We start from the raw sequence: 20,593 nt of genomic DNA, 5'->3' as shown, positions 1-20,593 counted from the left end.
CAGAGTCTCACTCTGTTGCCCAGGCTGGAGTGCAGTGCACAATCTTGGCTCACTGCAACCTCTGCCTCCCAGGTTCAAGTGATTCTCCTGCCTCAGACTCCCAAGTAGCTGGGATTACAGGCGCCTGCCACCACGCCTGGCTAATTTTTGTAATTTTAGTAGAGATGGGGTTTCACCATGTTGGCCAGGCTGGTCTCAAACTCCTGACCTCAGGTGGTCCACCCACCTTGACTTCCCAAAGTGCTGGGATTACAGGCATGAGCCACTGCACCCAGCTATCTGTCATTTTGATTTTAGCACTCCTAATGGGTATGAAGTGGCATCTAACTGTGGTTTTGATTTGCATGTTTCCGATGTTTAATATGATATTATACATCTTTTCATGTGTTTATTGGCCATTTGTATATCTTCTTTGGAGAAATGTCTATTTCAGCCTTTTGTTCATTTGAAATTTGGTAATTTGTCTTTTTAATTTTGAATTTTAAGAGGTTTTTTTTTTTTTTTTTTTAAAGACAGAGTCTTACTCTGTTGCCCAGGCTGGAGTGCAGTGGCACGATCTTGGCTCACTGCAACCTCCGCCTCCTGGGTTCAAGTGATTCTCCTGCCTCAGCCTCCCAAGTAGCTGGGATTACAGGTGCATGCCACCATGCCTAGCTAATTTTTCTATTTTTAGTGAGACAGGGCTTTGCCATGTTGGCCAGGCTGTTCTTGAACTCCTGACCTCAGGTGATCCACCTGCCTCGGCCTCCCAAAGTGCTGGGATTACAGGCATAAGCCACCACGCCTGGCCTTAAGAGGTATTTATTTATTCTCTATTCAAGTCCCTTATCAGATATATGATTTGCAAAACTTTTCTCCCATTATGTGGGTTGTATTTTCACTTTCTTAATAGTATTATTTGCAGCACAAAAGTTTTTGATTTTGATCAAGTCCAATTTATCTTTTTTTTTTTTTCTTTGCTTGTCTTTGGTCTCATACCTTAGGAACCACTGCTTAATTCAAGTTCATGAAGATTTATGCCTGTTTCTTCTTAGAGTCTTAAAATTTTATCTCTTACACTTGAGCGTTTCATCCATTTTAGTTTAGTTTAGTGTTTTTTGTTTGTTTGTTTGTTTGTTTTGTTTTTGTTTTTTTAGATAGTGTCCCACTTTGTCGCACAGGCTGGAGTGCGTGCAGTCATAGCTCACTGCAGCCTTGAACTCCTGGGCTCAAGTGATCCCCTGACCTCAGCCTCCAGAGTAACTGGGACTACAAGCATGTGCCACTATACCCGGCTGCTTTTTAAAACACTCTTTGTAGAGACAGGATCTCACGATGTTGCCCAGCTGGCCTCAAGTGATCCTCCCCTTGGCCTCCCAAAGTGCTGAGATTATAGGTGTGAGACTCCGTGCCCAGCCCTGTCATCCACTTTCAATTAATTTTTGTATGTGATGTGAAGTAGGAGTCCAACTTAATTCTTTTGTAGGTGGATATCCAGTTGTCCCGAAATTCTGTGCAATTTTAACATGTGCATAGATTTGTGTAACCACCAACAAAATAAAGATATAGGACTTTTTGTAACCACAAAGATCCTCCTACCTCTGTAGTCACACTCACCTCTTCTCCTCCCATGTCCCTAAACTTGGCAACCATTAATCTGTTCTCCATCTCTGTAATTTCATCATTAAGGATGTTATATAAATGGAGTATTTTGAGATTGGCTTTTCCACTCAACATAATTCCCTTTAGATCCGTCTAATTTGTTGTGTGTATCAGTAGGGGTTTTTTTTGTTTTGTTTTTTAATGTGTGTTGATTCGTTGAGAGTTTCTACATAAACAGTCATGTCGTCTGAGGATAGGGACGATTTTATTTCTTCCTTTCCAATATTTATTCCTTTATGTCATTTTTCTTGCCTTATTGAGCAAGTTAGAACTTCCAGTACTATGTTGAATCACAGTGGTGAGAAACACACACCCTTGCCTTTTTTCTGATCTTAAGGAGAAAGCATTGTCCTTCAACTTTTTTTTTTTTTTTTTAGTGGAGGACAGCGGCCCCCATGCCACTGCCACTGCCACCCCTAGCCTTAAGTATGATGTTAGCTCTAGTTTTTCGGTGGATATTCTTTACTAGGTTAATGAAGTTACCTTGTATTCCTAGTTTGCTAAGAGCATTTATCATGAATGGATGTTGAATTTAGTCAAATGCTTTTTCTACATTGTTTGATATGATCATGTGGTTTTTATTTTTAAGCCTGTTGATAGGTGGATTACATTGATTTTCAAATATTGAACCAGACTTGTATACCTAGAATAAACCACAATTAGTTGTGAGGTATAATTTTAATTATTATTATTTGTACTGTCTTTGTCTGATTTTGGTCTCAGGGTAATACTGGCCTCATAAAATCAGTTGGAATTCACTCCCTTTTTCTGGCAAAAATTATGAAGAATTTGTGTTAATTCTTTAAATGTTTGGTATAATTCTTAGTGAAACCATCTGGGCCTGGATATTTTTCTTTTAAGAATTTTTAAACTCTAAGTTTAACTTCTTTAATGGTTATAAAGCTATTCACAAATTATCTATTTTGCATTGGATGAGTTGTGGTAGTTTGTGCTTTTTGAGAAATTGGTCTATTTAATCTAAGTTATCAAATCTATCCATGCAGAGTTGTTCATCGTATTCTCTTATTATCCTCTTTTATTCCTGATATTGGTGAATTGTGTCTTCTCTATTTTTTGTCAGTCTTTCTAGAGGTTTATCAATTTCATTGATTTTTTTTCCTCAAAGAATCACCTGTTAGTTTCAGTCATCATCTGTATGATTTTTCTGTTTTCAACTTCCTTGATTTATGCTCTTAACATTGTTACTTCCTTTCTTCTATTTGCCTTGCTATTGTTGTTCTAGTTTCTTCAGGTGGGATGGGTACTCAGATTATTTGTTTGAGTGTTTTCCTTCTTTTGTTTTTCTTTTTTTTCCCCTGGGGGATTCTCTTTAATTTAATTTAATTTTTTATTTTAGAATCGGGGGTTCATGTACAGATTTGTTACATGGGTATATTGCATGATGCTGAGGTTTGGGCTTCTAATGATTCTGTTGCCCAAGTGGCAAATGTAGTACCTAATAGGTAGTTTTTCAACCTTTGTCCCCCTCCCTCCCTCTGTCCTCCTTTTCTCTTTCTTTTTTTTCTTTTCTTTTTTTTTTTTTTTTTGAGACGGAGTCTCGCTCTTGTCACCCAAGCTGGAGTGCAATGATGCGATCTCGGCTCACTGCAACCTCCACCTCCTGAGTTCAAGCGATTCTCCTGCCCTAGCCTCCCTAATAGCTGGGATTACAGGCACCCGCCACCACGCCTGGCTAATTTTTTGTATATTTAGTAGAGATGGGGTTTCACTATGTTGGTCAGGCTGCTCTCGAACTTCTGACCTCAGGTGATCTGCCCGCCTCGGCCTCCCAAAGTGATGGGATTACAGGCGTGAGCTCCCTCACTCAGCCCTGTCCTCTTTTTTCTCATGTGTTTAGTCCTATAAATTTTGTTATCACCACTGCTTTAGCTGCATTCCATACATTTTGATATATTGTATTTTTATTTTCATTCAGTTTTATATACTTTTAAAATTTCCCTTAAGACTTCTTTGACCTATGGCATATTTATGTGTGTTGCTTAATTTTCAAATGTTTGGAGATTTTCCCATTGTCTTTTAGTTATTAATTTCTAATTTAACTTGTGCTCAGAAAATATGCTCTATGGTTTCAGTTTTTTTTAACATGGTTTCAGTCCTTTTGTTTAGGTTTATTTTATGACCCAGGATATGATCTGTTTTGGTGAAGATTCCATGTGCTCTTTAAAAGAATGTCTGCTCTGCTGTTGGTGGGTGAAATATTCTGTAAATGTCAATTAGACCTTGATGGTTGATGGTGGTGTTCAGTCCTTCTGTCTCCTTTTTGATTTTGATCCATTATTTGTTGAGAGAGAAATGTTACAAGTTTTAAGTACAATTGTGGACTTAGGTATTTGCACTTTCCTATTAGTTTTTGCTTCATGTATTTTGCAGCTCTGTTGTTTAGTGCATATAATTCCATTTTCATTTATTTATATAGGTTATGAATATATATTTTATATGAATATTTAAGTGGTTATTCTAAGTATTGCATTATACATAAGTAATTTACCACAGTCTTCTAGTGTCAACATTTTAACCTTTGAGAAGTTTTCAGCTATTATTTTTTCAGAACTTTTTCAGCCCCCTAGTCTTTCTTTTTTTCTGCTGGAACTCCAGTGATATGGATGTTCTGTTTTTCTTCATTGTCCTTTAGGACCCTGAGGCTCTGTTCATTAGTCCATTTTCTCTCTTGTTCAGATTGGGTAATTTTTGTTGTTCCATATTCAAGTTCACTGACTTTTTCTTCTGTCATATTCATTTGGCTATAGCCCATCCAGTGAGTGTTAAAATTTTTATTGTTTTATTTTTTAATTCTAAAATTTTCATTTGGTTCTTTTTTATATGTTCTGTTTCTTTGCTAAGACTTCTTTTCATTTGTTTCAAGCATACTTTAAGTTGCTTGTTGAAGCATTTTTATAATGATTCCTTGAAAATCCTTTTCAGGTAATTCCAACATCTGTGTCAGCTCAGCACTGGAGTCTGTGGATTTTATTTTGTCATTCATGTTGAGATTTTCCTGATTCTTGGTATAAGTGATTTTCTATTGTATTTTTGACATTTTAGGTATTATGTTGTGAGACTAAACATCCTATTTCTGGCTGGGCGTGGTGGCTCACGTCTGTAATCCCAGCACTTTGGGAGGCCGAGGTGGGCGGATCACCTGAGGTCAGGAGTTTGAGACCAGCCTAGCCAACATATAGTGAAACCCCGTCTCTACTAAAAATACAAAAATTAGTTGGACATGGTGGCACATGCCTTATAGTCTCGGCTACTTGGGAAACTGAGGCAGGAGAATCACTTTAACCAGGGAGGCAGAGGTTGCAGTGAGCTGAGATCGCACCACTCTACTCCAGCCTGGGCAACAGAGCGAGACTCCGTCTCTAAAACAAAACAAAACAAAAAACAAACAAACAAAACAAAAACAAAAACATCCTGTTTCTTTTTCCTTTTTTGCAGGCAGTCACCCTGGGTTAAATGTGGTGTACAGGTCTGTGTTGGAGTGGCTATACAACTCTCTGCTGGACCCCAATGACGCTGGCAAAAGTGAGGCACCTCGCCGCATCTTGTTGCCAATGGAAGGAAGTGAAAGTTTAGTTCCCCAGTCAGCCTTGCAGATACCTCCCTGGCAAAAGCATAGAACTGACTCACATCACTTTGTTGCTGCTGGGTGAGATTGTAAGTTCTGCTCCCTGTCGGGCCTTGTTGACACAGGGATTAGGGAGAAGCAGAATACTGCCACACTGTTTTGTTCTACCTTGTTGGCACTGTGGGGAAGGGTGGAAGTTCAGCTCGCTTTTGGGCCCCTTCCAGGTGGGGGAATGGGGAATGGAGGGATGACTCGCACCAACTTATTGCTGTCAGGTAGGGATGGCCCCACTGATACTACCCCAGTGGGGAAAGTGGAGGGCCATCTAGCACCACTTCTCATAGCCTGGGTTCCACCTCTTTGCTACTGGGGAGATAGGGTGGAAGTTCACTCCTGTTTGGTCCTGCTGATACCACCCTTGTGGGGGAGGCACAGGGCCTAGTTGCCCTGCCTAACTGCTGCCATGTGGAGGCAGACATGGGTATCTCTGTTTGGCACAGCTGACACCACAGGGAAGGGGGAAATTTTCCTTTGATGTTTGATTATGGTAGAGTGGATATTATCAAAAAGATTTTCTCTTCTGCTAGGCCACCCTTTTCCTAGTCATTTAACTAAAGGGAACAGTCTTTTCTAGGGGTTCTTTTTTGGGTCTAGGCCTATTGGCAGTTTCAGGTTGCAGGCTTCTCCAGTGCCCCATCTGGGATTTATGGAAGACAGCTCACTACTGTAGTGTTCTTTAGGTCCTAAAGTCTCTAGGCAATCCACCTTGTCCTTTCCATCTTTCAAAGACTTCCCATGCTTGATTGTTTTTACATCAAGGTTTTCTGTTTTATTGTAAGAGGGAGGAGTAGTGAGAAATGGGTCATTGATTTTTTTTTAAAAAAATGCTCAATTCTTTCTTTCTACTTTCTTTGGGTATGCTATTTTGTTACTTATCTGTATTCTTGAGGTGACTGTTTAGTACATTTATTGTCAATCAAAATAATTCATGTATTGGCCGGTCATGGTCGCTCACGTCTGTAATCCCATCACTTTGGTAGGCTGAGGCGGGTGGATCACTTGAGTTCAGGAGTTGAAGACCAGCCTGGGCAACATGGTGAAACCCTGTCCCTCCAAAAAAAATATAAAAATTAGCTGGGCGTGGTGGCTTGTGCTTGTAGTCCCAGCTACTTGGGAGGCTGAGGTAAGAGGATGGATTGAGCCCGGGAGGTGGAGGTTGCAATGAGCCAAGATCATGCCACTGCACTCCAGCCTGGGCAACAGAGCCAGACCCTGTCTCAAAAAAAAAAAATTCATGTATTATCAGTTGAAATACATTTGAATATATTGGAATAAATAAGTGATTGTAATGCTGCAACTTTCTTATGAGTACCACTTTAGCTGCATAGTATAGGTTTTGATGGGTTCTGATTTTCCTGCTGATTATTTTTGCAGTTTGTAATTTCTGTTTTGATTCTCTGTTTAACTCAAGGGTTATTTAGAAGACTGTTTTTAAAATGCCAAGTGGATAGATGATAAGCAGAGCTGCCCTTTGTGCCTGTAGATTTCCACATAAGGCCAGGCAGGCCCTCAGAGAGCTAGGGTTTTTCTGAAAAGCTGTCATGTAAAAACGAAATTGGAAATTTGGTTCCCTGCTATTTTTTTTCCCTGTCTTTATTCTTCAGGTGTTTATTGTATACTCATTATATGCAATAAGTCTAAGTTGCTTTCCTTTGATGAGGAGAAAAAGAAAGTTAATACATAGTTCCTGCCCTTCAGAAGTGTAATATTTAATTAGCATGATGATATGTATACACAAAGCAGTTAAATAGCAGTACTTGACAATAGTGACTAAATTACCACGGGAGTTCATACACAAGGAAAATCAGTGGCGGCTAAAGTAATTGGGGGAAAGACCTGTTGGAGGAGGGAGAAGTATTTGAGTTGGACCTTAAAGGGTAAGTAAGATGTAAATATGCACAGAGGAAATGAAAGGATGTTGCTGGCTGAGAAACTGGTGTATCCAAAAGCTACCACGGTAGGGAAATGGGAAAGCTAAATTAGGTTGGTAGTGGAAGATGAATTCAGTTTTAGCTGTGTTGGGTTTTAGATGATATAGGACATGTAATGGGGAGATACTCTGGAAATTATTGATCCCCATTTCTTGATAAATTAGTTGAACTTAACCTTGTCTGAAACAGTAGTCTGTTCTCTCTTGGCTTGGTCAGAGGAATATAGTGTTCTGGTTTGGATGTATTTTAGTTGAATATATGTGTCACAGGTGGTGTACCAGGTATCTTCTACTTAACCCTCCTGATCTGCTCTTCACCCTTTTATACCCTGCTCTGTGCTCCCGGAGGACAAACTATGTGGATTACATCAGTGAGTTCCTTTCCCATTTTGGCTTCTGGTAGGGTTTGAGCAGTGGAGATCCCTGGCAGGACATCACAGGAAGGGAAGAAATTGAGGTCAGGGTGTGTATTTCTGGCTTCCTCCTTGGAAGATTGCCTCAGGCTAGCTACTGTCCCTTAACTAAAGGTCACTGCTCTCTCATGGGGACTCTCTGTATCACATTCTTCTTTTTTCTTCTATGTGTTTCTCCCCTCATCCTCTTGTGCATAGGGTAGTAATGGCCCCAAGTTATGCATTCTCTCTCCCTGTTGGTTTTCCTATACCCTGCCCACACCTTTGTAGATAGTCTTTTTGTTAAACTTTCCACCAATTATGCTAATTTGAATGTGCCATCTGTTTCCTGCTAGGACCCTAACTGATACAGATGAGGTCTCAATTGTCAAAGAATTAGAATCCAATGAAATAAGCCTAACAAAATATGACTAAATATGATTCAATCTGTCTCTCTCTCTGATTAATGTAGGCTCTTGCAGAGATTTCAGATAATTATTCTGAACTGCAATCTTTAGCGTATAGATGTGTTGAGAGTGACAGTTCATGGAATATTAATAATAAGTGGCATTTATTAATTACTTACTCTTTCCATGCACCATGCTAGGCTTTTCTTTTTTTTTTTCTTTTTAGACGGAGTCTCACACTGTCGCCCGGGCTGGAGTGCATGGCGCCAACTCGGCTCACTGCAACCTCTGTCTCCCGGGTTCAAGCAATTCTCCTGCCTCAGCCTCTCGAGTAGCTGGGATTATAGGCGCCCACCACCATGCCCAGCTAATTTTTCATACTTTTAGTAGAGACAGGGTTTCACCATGTTGGCCAGGCTGGTCTTGAACTCCTGACCTCAGGTGATTCATCTGCCTCGGCCTCCCAAAGTGCTGGGATTACAGGCGTGAGCCACTGTGCCTGTCTGCTAGGCATGTTTTTATGTGCATCGTTTCACTTAATCTCCACAGCAACCCTAGAAGTAGGTAATTTTGTTTCTCTCTCTCTCTCTTTTTGAGACAGAATCTCGCTCTGTTGCCAGGCTGGAGTGCAGTGGCCTGATCTCGGCTCACTGCAACCTCTGCCTCCTGGGTTCAAGCAGTTCTCCTGCCTCAGCCTCCCAGTTTATCTCCTTTTCATGGGCGAGGAAACTAAGGCTCAGAGAGATTAAATAGCCTACCGAGATTTCATAGCTAAAAATAGTGGAACTGGGATTGAAATTCAGGTCTGCCTGACTCCATAGCTCATGTTCTAAGATAAATATGTCGTCTTCAGATTAGCAGCATTGGAGAGCTTCTTAGAAATGTAAACTCTCAGGCTTTACCTCATACCTACTAAATTAGAATCTGCATTTTAGAAAGATCCCAGGTGATTCACATTCATATTAAAGTTTGAGAAGCAGGGCTGGGCACGGTAGCTCATGCCTGTAATCCCAGCACTTGGGGAGGCCAAGGCAGGCAGATCACTTGAGTTCGGGAGTTTGAGACCAGCCTGGGCAAAATGGCAAAACCCTGTCTCTACAAATATATATATTTATCACCCAGGCGTGGTGGTGCATAACCTGCAGTCCTAGCTACTCGGGAGGCTGAGGCAGGAGGATCACCTGAGCCCAGGAAGGTCGAGGCTGCAGTGAGCCCCATTCACACCACTGCACTCCAGTCTGGGTGACAGAGCAAGACCTTGTCTTAAAAAAAAAAAAAAGGAAAACAAAAGAAAATTTGAGAAGCAATACTATAAACCATGTTGCTATTACAGTCTGCCTATTACAGACTGCTATAGAAAGTTCTGTTTGATTGATGTGGGGTACAAAGAGCATTTAACCTTCTGTGCTCTTTAACACTGATGTCATATAGCCTTCTAGCTGGAATCTGACAAGCCAGTGCTGCCATTTTTGAGACAAGGACATTGAGATTCAGTCGGGAAAATAACTTGGTGAGAGACGCCAGGAAACAGCATGAATTGCTGCTGTTGTGGAAAGGAGAACTTGGCCTCAGGTCACTGCCAGGAATTTTTTGTGGTTGGAGTTCAAGGATGCACCATTAACTACTGTGCTTAGAAACTCCCGAATTCGTGTATACTTGGCTAGTTCTCAGAAAAACTGGTGCATTCAAAAAGTTTGATTTGGCTGGGCATGGTGGCTCACACCTGTAATCCCAGCACTTTGGGAGGCCGAGGTAGGTGGATCACCTGAGGTCAGGAGTTCGAGACCAGCCTGGCCAACATGGTGAAACCCCATCTCGACTAAAAATACAATTATTAGCTGGGTGTAGTGGCAGGCGTCTGTAATTCCAGCCACTTGGGAGGCTGAGGCAGGAGAATCGCTTGAACCCAGGAGGCAGAGGTTGCGGTGAGCTGAGATTGCGCCATTGTACTCCAGCCTGGGTGACAAGAGTGAAACTCAGTCTCAAAAAACAAAACGAAACAAAAAGTTTGATTTAGTGTCCTTAGACTCTGCTTTCTATAGTGTTCACTTCCCACCCTCATTTCATAGTCACTACCTCTCCTCCATGTCCATCATGCCACCCTTTTCTTGTTTCTGTTGATATCTGCTTTTTTTTTTTTTTTTTGAGACAGAGTCTCGCTCTGTCACCCAGGCTGGAGTGCAGTGGCCGGATCTCAGCTCACTACAAGCTCTGCCTCCCAGGTTTACGCCATTCTCCTGCCTCAGCCTCCCAAATAGCTGGGACTACAGGCGCCCGCCACCTCGCCCGGCTAGTTTTTTGTATTTTTTAGTAGAGACGGGGTTTCACCGTGTTAGCCAGGCTGGTCTTGATCTCCTGACCTCGTGATCCGCCCGTCTCGGCCTCCCAAAGTGCTGGGAATACAGGCTTGAGCCACCGTGCCCGGCCGATATCTGCTTTAAGAAAGCATATCAGATGGTAAATCTATGAAAAGTGCTCTATCTCACTATTGATGAGGGAAATTCAAACTAAAACCACAATGAGATACTACTGCACACCTATCAGAAGAGCTCAAATGAAAAAAGACTGACATTACCATGTATTGGCGAAGATGAGGATTTATTGGAACTTTTGTACACTATTGGTGATTATATAAATTGGTACAACTACTCTGAAAGGCTATTTGGCAGTGTCTACCAAAGCTGAACTTAGGCATACCCCAATGACCAAGTAATACCACTCCTAGATATTTAACCAAGAGAAAATCTCCCACATGTACATAAGGATACACATATATATGTAGATGTCCATTGAAAGATTTTGTTTGAGACAGTAAGAAATGAAAAGCAACCTAAATGATCATCAACAGAAGGAACACATCAACTATGATATATTCATCTGATGGGATTCCATACAGCAGTTAAAATGAATGAATTATAACTATATGTAGCAACACAGAGCTACAGCAAAATATATGAAAACCATACTGTTGGCCAGGCGCAGTGGCTCACGCTTGTAATCCCAGCACTTTGGGAGGCCAAGGTGGGAGGATCACCTGAGGTCAGGAGTTCGAGACCAGCCTGGCCAACATGGTGAAACCCTGTCTCTACTAAAAATATAAAAATTAGCTGGGCATGGTGGCGGGCACCTGTAATCCCAGCTACTCAGGAGGCTGAGGCAGGGGAATCACTTGAACCCAGGAGGGGGAGGTTGTAGTGAGCCGAGATTGTGCCATTGCACTCTAGCCTGGGAGACAAGAGCAAAACTCCACTCAAACAAAACAAAACAAAACAAAACAAAACAAAATACACAAAGACACAGAAACATACAGTTGAGGAAAAAAGGTTAAAAAGTTATAGAAAATTCTGTGTAATAGTATTAATGTAAAGTATAAAAACATAAAACAATATCCTATTATGTTATAGGTTATATTATTTGTGGTACATGCATATATAGTAAAAGGAAAGTTAAGAAAAATATTTATGTTTCTAGTACATGCATAGATTTAGTGTTTATGGTATATGCATAGAGAGTAAAAGGAAAAGAGCTCTTACTAAATACACACACACACACACACACACACACAGAGTCAGTTAGTTGCATAACTAGGATGAGAAGCCAGTTTTGCTTATTCTTCCTTAGCCTAAGTAATAGAGGCTTCAAAATCTAAATGGTCTGCATGGTCATTAACTTGGCTTCTTGTCTCCTGTAGCTAGGCTTTGTATAGCTCAGAACATGTTATGGGAGCCTGGTGAGTTTTGGGGGAGTGGAGTTAGTATCTCTTTTACATGAAGGCAGGGGGCAAGGTTGCTATAAACTTTTTTTTTTTCCACATTCTCAACCCCTGTCTACTGGCCAGGAATGCTGAATTTGACCTGATTAAGGGTATCAGTAAACAAGGTAATGTGAAACACTAGTAAGCTGGTGACTGTTCCAGCCTAAAGCTGAACTCCTCTAGCACTTCTCAGTCGTGTTTGACTAGCTCTGGCAGAAGCTGCTGGACACAGAGGCAAACCCAGAGAACCAAAAAGCTCTAAATGGCCTCCAGTGTGATTAAAATGGACTATTGGCATGGTAGTTGGATCAAAATTCTAACTTCTGAGCAACATAGGTTTTCATGTACAGGGTCTACAGGGTATAGGATAAGACAAAATTCTGGAAAATGAAAGGCAGTATATGGCCCCTGCTGTCCCGGATCGACTGTGGTTACTTTTTTGTCAGTTATCTAATAATTGCCTTTAAATTCCCCAGGCTGTTAAGACCTCAAAAATCTACCAGAGGGGTATGTGAGATAGAGTAAGAAAGAGAGTTTTAGAAGGGCAGACAAAAAGGGGAAAATAAAAGAGGAGACTCTCTTGAATGGATTGTTTCTGTTCTTTGATGATCTGACCTGCTTTTTTTTATGCATTTGATCTAGTAATGACTCATGAGGAGAGCCTCGGAAGATGTTTGGGTTCTAGTCCTAATACCTCTATTGCAGTGACCTTGAGCAGATCAATTAACCTCTTTGAACTTCATATACCTCATCTGTAAAATGGAGATAATAATAGTATTTACCTAATATGGTTGTTAAGGTATGTAAAGTGCTTGGCATGGTGCCTGGCACAAGGTAAGTAAATAATTAATAAATTAGTGATGATCTTTCTTCTTGTTGTTGTTACAGTATCAGAGAAGCAAAAGAGGAGAGCATTTTGAGCAGGAGAGGGAAGTCTGGTCTACAGAATGCCAAATGCAGCAGAGACGTCCAGAAGGATGAGAATTGAGAGAAGGCAAGGGTTCTGAGGCTTGATTAGAAATGCTGAGTGATAGGCCGGGTGCAGTGACTAATGCCTGCAATCCCAGCACTTTGGGAGGCCGAGGCGGGTAGATCACCTGAGGTCAGGAGTTCAAGAACAGCCTGGCCAACATAGTGAAACCCCATCTCTACTAAAAATACAAAAATTTGCCGGGCATGGTGGCATGTGCCTGTAATCCCAGCTACTCGGGAGGCTGAGGCAGGAGAATCGCTTGAACCCAGGAGGCGGAGGTTGCAGTGAGCCAAGACCACATCTCAAAAAAAAAAAAAAAAAGAAAGAAAGAAAAGAAATGATGAATGATATTTACATTTGAAACATATCTTCTGAGCTCCTTATTTTTTACTGGAAATGGGAATCAGAGTTTAAAAAGAAATCCCATCACTTTTTGTTCTCAGGATACATATTTAGTTAAGTTCACAGGAAGCAATGTTTATTGGGAGAATATGTAAGAAGGTAGCTGCAGCTGTAACAGCCACAACAGACTCTTTATTCTTGTCCATTAAAACTTTCTGTGATGTGGACATCTTCTATATCTGTGCTATCCATACACGTGTGGCTATTGAGCACTTGAAATATGCTAGTGCTCTAGTGTGACTGAGGAAATGAAATTTTAATTTTTTTTTTTTTTTTTTTTTTTTTTTTTTTTTTTTTGAGACAGAGTCTGGCTCTGTCGCCCAGGCTGGAGTGCAATGGCGCAATCTTGGCTCACTGCAACCTCTGCCTCCTGGGTTCAAGCAATTCTCCTGCCTCAGCCTCCCAAGTAGCTGGGATTATAGGTGTGCACCACCCTGCCCAGCTAATTTTTGTATTTTTAGTAGAGATGGGGTTTCACTATATGTTGGCCAGGCTGGTCTCGAACTCTTGACCTCAGGTGATCACCCGCCTTGGCTTCCCAAAGTGTTAGGATTACAGGCGTGAGCCACCACGCCAGGCCTGAAATTTTAATTGTATTTAATCTTAATTAGCTTAAGTTTAAACAGCCATATGTAGCTTGTGGCTACCCTAATGGATAGCTCTAGCTGCCCTGAAAAAACCATCATTGTTATTAGGGGAGCAAGGCATATACTCATGAGACCAGTTAAATACCAAAATAATTAGGGTCAGACAGTAGAGACTTAATTATTCAGAAAACAAATGATATCCACTGGGCCGGAAAATTTAAAGAGAGTCTTATAAAGTAAGTGAAACTTGGGCTTAAGCTGGAGGGATGTACAGTGGCTAGGAGGAAAGAAGGCAAGAGGTTGTTCTGATGGGTTGGAGGGTATGGGCAAATGTTTGCAGTTAAAAAATATCTCCTACATGAGAAGTTTGAGGACAATGACTATTCTAAAATAGAGCACTCATATTGGGAGTTAGTCGTGTTTGGGCCAGGTCATGGACAGTCTTGAATGCTAGCACACAGAGTTTGGGCTGTCTACATAGGCCGATGTTTTTCCAGGCTTGCTTAAAACATAGATTCTCAGTCCCCACCTTGACCTACTACATCAAATTTTCTGGGTTGGAGCCTAAGAAATCAGTATTTTGAGCAAGCTCCCCAGATGTTGATGATGCACATTCAAGTTTGAGATCTATTAGATAAACAGAAAGGAGCCCATGGGAGCTTTTGATGAAGAGAGTCTTATTAAGTAAGTGAAGGGAGTGATGTGATAATAGTGGTATCTTAGGAAGCTCAATAGGGTGGGACAGTGTAGGATGTAGAATCTAGAGTAAGGAAACCAGTTAGGTGACTGTTAAAGTAGTTCAGATATGAACTTCACAAATTCAGATTTTCTTTCTGGCTGGTACCCCTGGAATTGTCAAACTGACTCCCTAAAATTTCCCTGCAGGCCATATTTTAATTTTCAACACAATTTGTTTGCTGTTTTAAATGACTAGGGCCCAGGGCCCAAAGCCTGACTTCCTTGGTTCAAATCCAAGCTCTACTACTTAAGTGACTTTAGCTTAGACAAGTTTTCATAACTTTTCTGTGTTTCAACTTCCTTTTCTATAAACTGGAGATGATTATAGCTCCTATCTCATAAGGGCATTGCAGGTGTTAAATTAGATCATAAAGGGCTCACAACAGTACTTGGCACATAGTAAGCACTCAATAAATGTTGGTATTAATATTATTTAAACTAAAGAGCCCTTTAGTTCATTACAGTTTGTATAATAGTTAAAACCAGTCAATTACCTTTCACACACACAAAAACATGTTAAATGTGTCCATTTGGTATGTTAAAACTGAGTTCTAGACTTTTTGCTGAATGAGTTGTATTTCAAAGCATAATGCTTCAGTTAATTTTATATATGATTATCCTTCATAAAATAAGTCTAAACAGGATGAATTGTTTTTCCCACTAATTGTGTTAATCTGTGATTAGTGCTTGGCTATGAATGATATATCTTTTTAAACTTTGTCCTTTTTAGATTGCTACTAGCTTTCAGTGGATGCTATTTGTCATATTTATTTCTGAAGAAAAAAACAGACACTCTTTTGCTCTTCAGGGGGACTGATAGTGGAAATAAAATTTGATTTGTTATCTGGGCATGTGGCCTGGTATCAGCTGATCCCGTGACTTACCCTGGAGGTGCGGCAACAGGTTTCTGAAGGAGTGAGAAAGTCTTTTCAGGTGCCTTACTTGGAAATATGTGAACTTCTGGTTGCTGCTTCACTCTTCTTCCAGGCCTCACTGACACAGAGGCTTCCAGCCTCTCCAGTTTCCTTTGTATTGTCAGCTGCCTGAAGCAACTCTCAAGATGCACCTGCAAGTCAAGGGCGGGGAGGGAAGGAAACAGCTAAGACCCATGATAGCTATCTACACACTTCTGAGCCAGGCTGAGCCAACACGTTGCCTCAAAATCTTCTTTCTGCTTTCAGAAACAAAGTCACTCCTAACTTTGATCTCTTAAGTTCTGTTAGATAGTTGAAAAAGAGAGGTCTATGACACAGTTGGTTAAGATTCTTATTTTAATATTTTGACAAGATTAATACATATATTCCCTGCCATCTCCCTACTTGTCCATTTCTCTTCCCTGGAGGCAATCAGTGACCAGTTTCTTGTGTATCCTTTCAGAGATCTTCTGTACATGTATGTATATGTATAACCTGATATTTTTTTCTTTATATCCTTAAGTTTTATACAAATAGTAGCATACCATAAATGATATCCTGCACCTTGCTTTTTTCCTTTAATACATACTGGAGACCATTTCATATCAGCACATACAGAGCTTCTTTATGGCTGTAGGGCAGCACTGTGTGGAATCTAAGTATTTCATAATTACTGCAGATGTACCAGAATGTGTTTTAGCAGTTCTTTATTGATGGGTATTTGCATTGCATCTCAACTTTGGTGATTATCAACATGAGTATACATATTTCACATGTGAGAGTATATCTTTACGAGAAATTGGTTAGGACACTTTGGCGATTGACCTGTTCAAGTGGCTGTATAACCACAGTGCTGTGTGTAGAATCAATTTGCCATGCTTAAATAGGGAGTCACAGGATGTTAGAGCTAGAAGAGATCTTAGAGATTCCAGAGAAACCCAAGATTACATGAAGAGTTAAAGGCAGATTCAAGACTAAATCCCACAGTTTGTTTTTTTTTTTTTCTTTTTGAGACAGAGTCTTGTTCTGTTGCCCAGGTTGGAGTGCAGTGGCATGATCTCAGCTCACTGCAACCTCTGCCTCCTGGGTTCAAGCGATTCTCCTGCCTCGGCCTCCTGAGTAACTGGGATTGCAGGAGCATGCCACCATGCCCAGCTAATTTTTACATTTTTAGTAGAGACAGGATTTCACCATGTTAGCCAGGCTGTTCTCAACTCCTGACCTCAGGTGATCCGCCCGCCTCAGCCTCCCAAAGTGCTGGGATTACAGGCATGAGCCACCGCGCCCGGCCAATCCCACAGTGTTTTACTCCAGTCCATAATGTAGCTCTTTGTATTATACCACACTGCTGTTTGTGAGAGAGATAGGGCATGGCCTGATTTCTGTCCCAACAAGCAGGACTGTGCATTTTCCGGCCCACTGCAATGTCACTTTCTGGTCTACCTGATTTCTCTTTCTAGGGTCTGACTCTGTCAGCCTGACTTTCCCTACTTTCTCTGCTGCTCTAGACACTACTAATAACTGCTCTAATAATAACTACTTTTTTCTTTTAAAATTAAAACCAAAGTCCTTTATGGTTTCGAGATCCTTTCTTTAGTAGTAAAGGCAAATCAGTGAGGCAGGAGTGCTAGGGAGGTGATGTGGTAATGGCCCAGATTCATGATCTTTCCCATTGCTTTCTACTCTTAACTCGTCCATTGAGTCATCATGATGTAGTCTAGGGAGAATCCTTTTCTCCTCTTGGCACTGCTGGAGTATCTCCTCTTCTTGACCATAAGATTGAGCACCTTAAGGTCCAACAAGTGCTTAATGTACCCAATAAGGAAGAATATGAAAATGTGTGCACATAGTTTCATTATTACTGAATTATATTAGGGAAGTAATATTCTTTGTTTGCAGCCCAAGGAAATCCAGAGCCTTGGTGTCATAGACAGATCCTTGTGTGCGAATGACTCTGAAGTTAAGCTTAACTCTGGCCCATGCCACAGAGGTGTAAACTGCTACAAACCTTTTTGAAATCAATACTAGGATGATGGATGAAACTGTACTAGGAATAGACTGTAGAGCTATCCCTAGGACAGTTTTTCTCGAAGTATAGTCAGTTCTCTGACCACCTGCATTGTTCAAAAGTTGGCACCCTGGAGTCTGCAAGTAGCCCTTCTCTGCCCTCCAGTGATTCTTATATGAATTGAACTATGAAAACTACTGCCTAAGAAATGGTAAACTGGGGAGATGGTGATGAGTCTTTCAATTTGAAGCAGCTTATAAAATTAGTGATAAGAGGTGACTAGCAACTCCAGGTTGTGTACAGTTAATGTCATTTGGGGAGATGTAAATACTATGTTAGGTGGCTGGGCGCGGTGGCTTATGCCTGTAATCCCAGAACTTTGGGAGGCCAAGGCTGGTGGATCATTTGAGGTCAGGAGTTCGAGACCAGCCTGGCCAACATGGTGAAACCCCGTCTCTACTAAAAATATGAAAATTAGCTGGACATGGTGACACGTGCCCATAATCCCAGCTGCTCAGGAGGCTGAGGCAGAGAATCGCTTGACCCTGGAAGGCAGAGGCTGCGGTGAGCAGAGATCTCGCCACTGCACTCCATTCTGGGCAAGAGAGTGAGACCCTGTCTCAAAAAAAAAAAAAAAAAAAAGGGAAAAGGCTGTGTTAGGTGCCCCATGTGCTCCCACAGACCCTGTGCTTCTGTTACAACCTGACATGGTTTGGCTCTTTGTCTCCACCCAAATCTTATCTTGAATTGTAATTTCCACGTGTTGGGGGGGGGCAGGGGAACCAGGTGAGAGGGGATTGGATCATGGGGGTGTTCATGGGGGTGTTCTTGTGATAGTGAGTTCCCCATGCTGTTCTTGTGATCGTGAGTTCTCATGAGAGCTGATGGTTTTAAAGTGTGGCACTTCCTCATTCCTGCACTCACTCTTTCCTGCTGCCTCATGATGAAGGTGCCTGCTTCCCCTTCTGCCATGACTGTAAGTTTCCTGAGGCCTCCCCAGCCATGTGGAACTGTGAGTCGATTAAACCTCTTTCCTTTATAAATCACTCCGTCTTGGGCCTTCCTTCCTTCCTTCCTTCTTTTTCTTTTTTTTTCTTTCTTTCTTTTTTTTTTTTTTTTTTGAGACAGAGTCTCACACTGTTGCCCAGGCTGGAGTGCAGTGGCGTGATCTCGGTTCACTGCAGCCTCTGCCTCCTGGGTTCAACTGATTCTCCTGCCTCAGCCTCCCAAGTAGCTGGGACCACAGGTGCGTGCCACCATGCCTGGCTAATTTTTGTATTTTTAGTAGAGATGGGGTTTCACCATTTTGGCCAGGCTGGTCTCATACTCCTGGCCTCAAGTGATCCACCCACCTCAGCCTCCCAAAGTGCTGGGATTACAGGTGTGAGCCACCATGCCTGGCCATGGGTATTTCTTTATAGCAGTGTGAGAATGAACTAATACACAACCTTTATCATGCTGTATTGTGATTGAATGTTTTTGTCACTTTCCTGTATAATCCAGAGGGTTTTCAGTTGTGAGCAACAGAAATTGACTGGCTAATTTAGGCAGAAAACGTATATATTGAAAGCATATTGAATAGCTCACAAAATCACCAGCTGGACTGGAGAACTAGACTCAGGCCTATATAGCCAACATCACAGCTGCCACTGCTACTACCACCAAGAGGAGAAAGGGACTCTCCCTAGACTACATGATGACTCAATGGACAAGCTAAGAATAGAAAGCAACAGGAAAGATCATGAATCTTGGGCCATTACCAGATCACCTCCCTAGCACTAGTGAGTGCCTACCACCACCACTCTAACTGCCATCAGTGTTAGCTCAGATTCTCCAAGGAGCAGATACTAAGATGGAATTAGATATGCAAGAGATTGATTGGGGGAAATGCCCATGACAGAAAGGGCAAGAACTGGAAGAGGCTGGAAAAGCTGTCAGACTGCAATGTAAATCTGACCTTTATGGATAAGAGAAGGCAAGAAGAAGGTTGGGAAGGAAGAGTCTTGGCCTGAAGAGCAGTTCTAATAAAATTTGCCCTAGCTGACGGGAGTCCTGTAGCCAAAGCTGCCTATTGGAATAGTTCTGTCTTCCAGAAATGGATCTGACTTAGTATCACTGCTGTGCTCAGTCATTGGCTGGAAGCAATGTGGCCTCAAAGAAAAGCTGCAAATATTGGGGTGAATTTAGAACCTAGCAGCTAGGGCCAAGGTCATTTACATTCCCCATGCTGGGAGAAGTGAAAGGCACATTTTCATAGCTGTCTCAATCAGAGATTTTCCACTGCTTTGGGTCGCTGGCTCCCAGTCCAAGGGATGGATCTTTGGATTGGGTGAGCCAAGGTCATGTGCCTGTGTTCTGACTGCAAGGGGGACCTACTTCCCACCAAGATTCCTAAGCCCTCTCTCCCAAATACAGGGGTTCATATGCTGGACAGCAACCCCTACAAAGGACAAATGTCCACTATACTGTGTGACCTCCTTAAGAGCAGAGATCTTTGTCTTGCTGATTGCAATTATAAATATTTACAAATGAATGTTTATTGAAGTAACTGAGTGCCCCACAATGCTATATCTGACTAAGAAAAAAAGAAGAAAAGTGAAATAACTGAATGAATGTAACCAGCTGGTGTTCAAATGCCCTTACATACTCTCTCTCTCTCTGTCTCTCTCTGTCGCTCTCACACACACTCTCTCTCAGTCAATCAATTTAGCTCTCAGGGAAATGCAAACCAAATCCACTAGGATGACTATACTTAAAAAGACATATAAAAATTGTTGTCAAGTATGCGGAGAAATTGGAACCATCATACACTGCTGATGGAAATGTAAAATGGTGCAGCCACTTTAGAAGAGTCTGGCAACCCTCAAAACATAGTTACCATATGATCTAGCATTTTACTCCTAAGTATGTACCCAAGTGAACTGAAAACACATATTCATGCAAAAACTTGTATTCAAATCATCCACATAAGAGCCAAAAAGTGGAGACAATCCTGTTGTGGTTAATATTATGTGTCAACTTAGCTAGGCTATTGTGCCCAGTTGTTTGGTCACACACCAGTCTAGATATTGTAGTGAAGGTATTTTTCAGAGGGGATTAACAAAATCAATAGACAGATTACCCTCCATAATGTCAGTGAGCTTCATCCAATCAGTTGAAGGCAATAAGAGCAAAGGCCGAGGTCTCCTGAAGAAGAAGGAA

At 41.5% G+C, this 20,593-nt stretch overlaps 1 long non-coding RNA gene across 1 annotated transcript; it reads right to left on the bottom strand.

Moving 5' to 3' along the window:
- Positions 1-16,371: 16,371 nt before the first annotated feature.
- LOC144338709 (uncharacterized) lies at positions 16,372-20,122 on the bottom strand. The gene is made up of 2 exons (XR_013413027.1): positions 19,161-20,122; positions 16,372-16,871 (listed from the first exon to the last, which is right to left on the bottom strand). It is a non-coding gene; the product is annotated as an uncharacterized LOC144338709 (long non-coding RNA).
- Between the last annotated feature and the right edge of the window lie 471 nt (positions 20,123-20,593).

The sequence above is a fragment of the Macaca mulatta genome, chromosome X, assembly GCF_049350105.2.
Source record: "Macaca mulatta isolate MMU2019108-1 chromosome X, T2T-MMU8v2.0, whole genome shotgun sequence".
Classification (NCBI taxonomy): domain Eukaryota; kingdom Metazoa; phylum Chordata; class Mammalia; order Primates; family Cercopithecidae; genus Macaca; species Macaca mulatta.
Note: the sequence above shows the minus strand (reverse complement) of the source record. Positions and strands in the feature narration are given on the sequence as shown.